We start from the raw sequence: 8,437 nt of genomic DNA, 5'->3' as shown, positions 1-8,437 counted from the left end.
TCTCTCTGCTTACAATAATGCTCTCCTTGATAGAAATGGCGGAGCGGACGGACTTGCGGGGAGCCAAGGACGTGGAAGGGGCTAGCGCGCTGCATCTGGCTGCCGACAAGGGTTGCCTGGAGTGCTGCAAGTTCTTGATAGAGGAAGTAGGGCTTGGTGTCAACTCAGCGACCACCACAGGTGCGTGCTGTGAGAGTTGGTGCTATCGATGGATGCATGGCAGATTAGTAACATGTTTGTCTGTGCATGTCAGTATTATCGGATCTCATTTCATCTCTTTTCTTTTCTTGCAGGTAAGACACCTTTGAGCTGCGCTCTATACGCCGGGAACGCACAGATTATGAAGTACGTTATCGATCATGGCGCTAACCAAAAAAGGCGACTGCCCAAGGCTTGACGATGCTGCACATTGCAGCTGGCAGAGGTGATTTTGCCTCACTCTAGTCTTCAGTCTAAGATATTCAAGGAAGATCTTAATTGCCTGCAAAAAATCTACTTCGGATCTTAATTTGTTGCCCCTCCACACCAGGGCTATGCGAGCCTTTAGAGCTGCTGCTGTCCCAAGGAATTCCTGTGAACATTATGCTCGTGGTTTATGTCGGGACGCCATTGCACGCGGCTGCTTCTAGGGGGCAGCATCAGGCTATGAAGATTCTGCTGGAGCATGGTGCTGATGTATGTTTCTGAAATCTGAACTCAGTATAACCGAATTGCATGCATATTTCTGAATCTTGCGGCAGCATTCTCTTGGTGGGCAGTTTCTTTATTATTATTATTATTATTATTAATTCTGCCATCTGATCAGATCTGACTCTTTTTTTCTGTTTTGGAAAAAAATCAGCCCAACATACTTATGGATGATAACGTATCACCACTCATGCTGGCATGCTGTGAGAAATCTCTCAAATGCATGAGGCTACTGATTGAGGTCCAGTAACTCATTCACCACACCTAACTTGAGTATTTCTTGTGCCTGTCCAAACTCTTGTGTTAGCTAGTAAGCCTAGTATAGGATAATGCAAGCCACCAAAGCAGCCTTACTACTTTGGTAGTTTGGTTCATCTTACAGTCTCGTGCATATGATTGCTGCTTCATCATTTGCTTACTTTCTGTTATGTATTTTCAAAATAATAGGCTGGTGCTGATGTCAACGGTAACTCATACCGCGGGCCGACTCCCCTAACGTATGCAGTGGAGTCTGGCTGGACAGATATTGTCAAGTTCTTGCTTGAGGCTGGGGCAGACCCTAATATTCCTGCCGAGGTTAATTTGACTCTTCTGTTTGTTTCCTTTTCTGTACTGGGATTTTAAACTTTTTAATTTAGGGTCTTGCTTGCATATCCCATGTGGTTGAGTGGTCGTCTGAACCTAAGGTAGGGATAGACATCAATGCTTTGTATAAATTAAATTCTCAATCTAAATTTCTAATCCCTCTGTTCCTAAATATAAGATGTTTTGGATATTTAATTTCTATATAGACTATATATACAAACTGAAATGAGTGAACAAACACACTAAAATGCACCTATCGATACATCCGAATCAGAAATATGTCACAGCATCTTGTAATAGTAAACAGAGGGAGTATATAATAAGGTGGAAGCGCCATCCTGCTCTAGCTTCATGTAAGGGTGCAATGAAATCCGTGCTCCCTTCCAAGGCGATTCACCATGGGTCTTGGGCGTCCGTCGTCTCTGCTCCCGTTGGCTCAGCAACCCCACCCGATATGATGTTGCGGTCCTCTCTGGCCGATCAGACAACATTGTTGCAGAGTTGTCTGGCACGGGTTCAGAGCTTTCTCGAGCGGGCGGAGGCTGCTCTTAGCAGGCTCTCCCTTGCACCGGCTAGGTCGCAGACCACTCCGATGTCATGCCCTTCTGGCGTGGAAGATGTTGGCTCTATGGAGGAAGGGAGGCAAGAGTTATATGGATGTCTCTCCCCTCGTGTTGAGAACGGTTCATCGTCACTCTCAGGCGAGTCGATTGTCGTGCTTGAAGCTCCGGTGTTGCAGGTCATGCCCGAGCTACGAGAGCTATGTCTTAGCCCTGGTTCTCCTCTCTCTGTAGAGCATTTGGAGGTGGTCTCATTGGCGGCCTCGTGTGAGGGGCATGTGTTGCCAAAGTCATGTGAGCAACTGAAGGTGCCTGAGTCCATCGTGTTGGCGGTTCCTGTGGTCGATGAGGTTGCGTCGGTGATTCCTTTGGTTGAGGTTGTTGATGCGGTCAGTGTGTTGATGTCGGCTCCTGGCAGTGTCTTGGTTGATGAAAACGAAACTAAGAAATTCAATAAGTTTTATGATTTTCTTGACAAATGGGTGGCTCATCAGGCGACATCTGGCAAGACAAGTGACCCTCCAAAGAAGAAGTCAACTAAGGAGAAACCAAAGAAGAAGAAAAACAAGAAGTGTGGCGCCATCCGAAAGGCGTCTGTGGGTTCATGATGGAGGGTGGTCAGTTTTCGTTGGTGTGCTCGCTAGGAGTTTCATTGTGTTCTATAAGTATTGAGGGTTGCCGTTGTTGCTTGTTTAGAGGGTCGCTTGAGCGGTTTTGGTGTTTCGTACTTTGCGAGTAGTCCGTATTTGGGAGTCTGTATCGGTTTTGCCTGGTTTTCCGTAAATTAACCGGACAACTCTCTTCTTCTTAATTAATCGATGAGGCAAATATTTTTGCCTCCGTTTCAAAAAAAATAAGGTGGAAATTGCTTTTGGATCTCAGGCTCCATGGAGCCTGATTTTTGATAAATTCACACTTCAAAACTTGATGCCCAAAATAATGATTAATTTGAATTGTGCATATGTATTGATTTGCAGCTCCAGTGATATAGGTATCTGTGCCATGGTTTGGCATAATGAAGTATCATAACACATGATTATTACCCCCTCCGTCCGTGTTTATTAGGCCCCATGCATCTTATTTTGGTCTAAAGTTTGACCACATATTTAACTAATAAAATGTAAACTATATGCGACAAAAATTACACCGTTGGAAACCTCTTTCGAATGCATATCCAGAATATACTTTTTGTAACATATATACTTTGCATTTTGTTAGTCAAATAGATGGTCAAAGTTTGTCCCAAAATACGAGGGGGCTTAATAAACCCGGACGGAGGTAGTATTGATTACTCCCTCTGTAAACTAATATAAGAGCGTTTAGATAACTAAAGTAGTGATCTAAATGCTCTTATATTAGTTTACGGAGGGAGTAGAACTTATAAGAGGGGATCTACTCTTGACGGTTTATCTCTATGCCAAGATAGGGTGATTTTAGTACTTGATCTTGCTAACAAGAACATAAGTGGATGTAGTTTTACTATTGAATAGTTATTTTTATTCGTTTGACAATACTTAATACTGCCATTAGTTGGGATGTACGTAGGAATATCTCTTTTTATTTACTTATGTTTTCTGGTAAAATAACACCTCATTGTTATGATCCCATTTCATTCATGCTGGATTATATTACATCTCCCTGTCCTTTTGTTGTAATATAGGGTGGGGATATTCCAATCAAATTAGCAGCAAAGTGTGGTCGACGTGACCTTGTCAAAATTTTGTTTTCCAAGACAAGACAAGTTCCATCCTTGCCATATTGGACAGTTGATGGGATAATTAGAACGATGGAATCTCCACTTATCAGACGTCAGGTATATGTGTGCGCAAATAACTAACAAATCTAGCATCAGGCATGTAGATCTTTTCTAACTACATTGAAGTATAGCCTGTAGTTTTTTTTTCTCTCTATTCAAAGCACAGAAATTACTTACATATGTTGTCAGTAATAGTTTATATATGGATCTAAAAAGCGAACCCAGAAGTATGAATACATACTCGTGAGCTTTGATTGTGTCATTGAATACTACCCCTTCATCCATGTATCCTTGTTCCTTTCTGCTTTCCACGACCATGTGTTTGTTCACTCCACAAACCTGCACTAAACAATAGTATATTGTATTTTTATTCGTTAATACTTGTCATCCTAAACAATAGTATATTGTATCTCTATTCATTAATTCTTCCTATTAAAATGTATAAACAATCCACATTGCTAAAATGGGCAAAAAAGTTGGCATGAAAAATATTTACGTGGTATAATTTTTATTATTTCTCTTGACATATGCATATAAAAAGTAAAGCCTACAGAAGTGACATGTTTCTAGGAACAGTGTCTACACAATTTTGGATTGAAACAAACTGATGCAAATAACAACAATGAAGGTCATCCGAATGCTGGATGAAGGTCCCTCAAAGTCAATATCACTATATTCTTCCTACTCATCTTGACATCTATCCATATCTCCAGCGATTACACTATAGAAGATCTAACCTGCAATAGCTAGACTAACCTGCCATGATTGAACAGCCACATGAGCCGCCCATCTCAAGGAGTGGGCCCCTAAGATCCTGTTAAAACTCAGGCCGCCAAACAAATGCTCCATATCACTAAACTACAAAAAAACAAGGAATACACAAGTCGTGAGAACCAATTGGTCCATATGGAGGACCGATGCAGGGTGATGATGGCAGGAAACCTTATTCAGTATGAAATTGTCACCAACCACTAGGATTTACGCGGGCATGAAGAAAACATGGGCCTAACATCCTCATTAGATATCTAAGCTATATGCCAGAGGTTGATCCGCAATTCCATGCCTCCCATGCCATATTAGATATTGCAGCTAATACTGAGATTGAGATTGATTTTATAAGACGTACAGAAGTTCAAATTTTTTACATAGGTAATTAACTTTATTGGAAATCACATGCTGCATATTTTTAGTCATCAAATATTGTTAGTGTAATATCTCAAAGATATAATCCTGCTAAATCAACCATAATATAGAAATTCTCACATCTAACAATTATATCATAAAAGTATAGTACGATAAAAATGGAGATAAATTTGAAAATCTCCTAATCAGTAGATCTTGGTAAGTGTGGCTCTTAAATACATAACAACCAGTAGATCAGAAAAGAGAGTATATTCTAAAATTATGTGTGTCAACTTGGTAGTTTTATTTAATAGCGAGTATTAAGGGTGAATTTCAGTTATGTTGGTTGGACAGCACTTCACCCGTGGAATTTGTAAATTTGAACTGGAAACCAATAATCATGATTCTAAACTAAGGAATTCAGGTCAAAGAGATTTTATACAGGCTTTCCAACTGCAATACTTATGCTTATTGAATTTGAAATTCGCTATGGCTGTGATACTGTCTTCAGGATCCAGTTCCTGGAGAAGGAAAAATAACTGCTTTGAAGTCACGAGGGAGGGCTGCATTTGCAAAGGAGGACTACCATGCCGCACTGTACTTCTTTGGACGGGTGAGTTTTGAAACATCAGATGCACACCACAAAATGTGATTTCTTAAGTTATTCTCTTGCATCCATACTACTCTGTAAAGTAATAGAAGACGTTTTAGATCACTACTTTAGTGATCCAAAACATCATATATTAGTTTACGGAGGGAGTACTAGTTATTAGAAATATGAATTGTTCATAGGTTAGTTGATTTTTATTTTTAAATATTTGGAGAAGGATGGCTGCCTTACATCAGATGGCAGGAAAAGTAATTACTCTGCATTCCATATCGTGACTAAAATGTCACACTAAATATTTGATCTCGCCTTTGGTTAAATCAGGACTATTCTTATTTTATTAGGGGGTAACAGCCCCGGCCTTTGCATCGATTGATGCACACAGCCCTCAATTAGTTATTGCAGCGTTTACAAGATCCAAACTTACCAAAAGAGAATGGAAAAAAGCCATCAGTAGATATGTTGAACTAATGAAACGATCCTGCGAAACTGATTTCATGCATGCTGGTTGTCTCATACATGCTGGTTGTTGATGCAGGTGATTGAGATAGACCCATCTGATGCCACCATGTTTTCCAACCGGAGCGCTTGCTGGCTGCAGATGAGGGAATGGGAAAGAGCCTTGTCAGATGCTCAATACTGCAGAAAACTTCAGCCTGATTGGTGCAAGGGATGGTTCCGTGAGGGTACAGCTCTCACATTCATGGAGGTATGGCATATCTAGCCTCGGAAACGCAGTCTGATTCAGTTTCACTTACCTGCATCAAGCCATCAACCTCCTGTTGTATTTTTTTTGTGTGTGTACAGAATTACCAAGGAGCAGCTGATGCATTCCAGGAAGCACTGAAACGTGAACCTGAGAGCGACGAGATCAAGAAAGCTCTAGGGTAACGAAGATGCATTTGCTAGTTTACATACTTGTTATCCTATTGAATTAGTACATTGTCTAAGGAGGAAGATAAACATGTAAATCGGAGCTCTTTCCACTGAGCTAAAAAATCTGTGAAATTATTCTCACTCGCGCATTTCACTCTTGTGGATTGCAGGGAGGCCATGGAGTCTGCTGCTCGCTCTGGAGATAAGAAACCTTGAGATGGCATATAAACTTGTATTCGTAAAAGGGGATGCTGTCCACCTATCATGTGACTCTCCTGTCGTACTGGACCACTTGTTTCGTTGTTTGCTACTAGACCCCTTGTTTGTGTTTTTGTAGTTGCTTGACTTAGTTTCAGTAATCTGGAATCTATTTTGAGAGACAAAACCCTTGAAATGTGCGACAGCTTGTGCCTAATATGCTATGCTATGGGTATCTAAGTATGACTTCAATTCTGCTTCTGAAGAAGATTGCACCGAGAGAAGGATACGTGTTGCTTGCCTTCAATTATAGTATCAGTGTGAAAATCCATTGTTGTTGGTAACTACTAAGGACGCAAGCAGCGTGGCTTGTCAACCGCATAAATTAAGTAGGATCTTGTTGGTGTCCCATGTAGCCGGCTATGTGCCCGTGTTCATTCACACCTAAGTCACTCCCATGGTCGTGGGCTCAACTCGGCCAAACCTATTGTTCAATAATGATTTGGTTGGCACATGAACATACTACCAATCAAAAGAATGATTTGGTTGGCACATGTATAAATGGCATTGTCGTGTATATCTTGCCAAACAGTACAATTTCATATGTCTTCAAATTTATTTTGTAGAAATACAATAAGTGAAAATCATAGTCAAAGTTGTGTGATGAAGACCGGAAAAATTCAAGCGCGCCTTATATTTTGGGAAGAAGGGGGTAATATTTTCAATCATCAAAATTTAGATTCTTCGACTTTTCTTGTTGGCATGTTGAATATATATCATGTAGTCTCGATGGATACTTCCAGGTGTGGACTAATAACCTTTTCTTATCTCTGATGCCTTGCGTTAGCGTGCTCTATGTCTATTATTTTTTTCTCGGTGCACATTTTATCAATATTCCTGTGTAGTCTAAAGTGGCAAATGATGTGAAATATTATGTTGGACACTTAATCTATAATATGCTTACAAATCTTCGCTTATTTATCTCATGCTACCCATCTTTAAGTTCTTTTTAACTACATTCATACATCATTTTGGTAGGCTGTAGGTTGGCTTTAATTATGTTTTCTTTCAAGTCCACTAAAATCTATAAATGTGTCTGTTTTGAAGTGTGTTGTTAATGGGGCAATAGCATTTTAAATGGGACATAAAAAATATGGAAAGATTTCAAATGTTGATTCTCATAATCTATTTAACGTACTAGAGTTCTAATCTTCAGCATTATAAACATACAATAAAGATAAATATTTTTGAACAAGCAATCATATCGTTAGTGTTTTGGCTTACTACATGGTAAAATAGAACAACTCTATGTATAGTAGCATCAGTAAAAATGCCCAATCATACATAGCATAAGAAAACAAAAGACGAGTTATTTCTTGTGTAACTTTAGAAGGTCTTAATTTGATTTATTTTTTAATAACCAAACGAGTATAAACTTCTTTGGCTCTACTTTCATATGGTTCCGGAGCGTAGCACGGGCTATTTACTAGTAGTGCATATATCTTTGTGTGGCCCTAACAATTTGTGATAACGATCTCTAAAGTGTATGGTTAACAATATCTAGATGAGATTTATAATCTAAGGTTTGGTATACACACCATCTGCTGTTTGACTGTACACATGCAAAGGAATTGTGGCTCCAACTGGGTATACTAGACATTGTTGAAGAAGCGAAGTTAATTAATCGCTCCGGTTCAATCATACTCGAACACCTGATCCTAGCAGACTCTAGACCGATCCTTATAAAGCCTAATTTGGATGTAAAACAGGTGATAACGGTTGGGGCTTGGTACTTACGGTGGGTGCGCCGTGAGCTCACCCATGATGGATCACCGCCACCTCCCTCGAGATGGCCTATTTCGGTCCTGGCAGTTGCAAACAATTTTCATCAAGCCAACTTAAAAATCCGTGGTGTACAGGAACATAAATGGAGGAAGCCGGAACCAAGTTTGTGAAGCTAAACGTGGATGCCTCTTTCCATATGGATGAGGGTGCAGGAGCCATTGCAGCTGTTCTTAGAGATAGTAATGGTATTTTTTTTGGGAG

The 8,437-nt window shown here is 40.1% G+C and overlaps 1 non-coding gene and 1 pseudogene across 1 annotated transcript; both read left to right on the top strand.

Annotated features, from left to right (window-relative positions):
- Window positions 1-6,409, top strand: part of LOC119299972 — a 6,820-nt pseudogene extending 411 nt beyond the window's left edge.
- An 892-nt stretch (window positions 6,410-7,301) lies between these two features.
- On the top strand, window positions 7,302-7,384 carry LOC119304577. The gene has a single exon (XR_005148363.1). It is a non-coding gene; the product is annotated as a small nucleolar RNA R16 (small nucleolar RNA).
- The last annotated feature ends 1,053 nt before the right edge of the window (window positions 7,385-8,437 follow it).

The sequence above is a fragment of the Triticum dicoccoides genome, chromosome 5A (genome assembly GCF_002162155.2).
Source record: "Triticum dicoccoides isolate Atlit2015 ecotype Zavitan chromosome 5A, WEW_v2.0, whole genome shotgun sequence".
In the NCBI taxonomy this organism is placed as follows: Eukaryota; Viridiplantae; Streptophyta; class Magnoliopsida; order Poales; family Poaceae; genus Triticum; species Triticum dicoccoides.
Note: the sequence above shows the minus strand (reverse complement) of the source record. Positions and strands in the feature narration are given on the sequence as shown.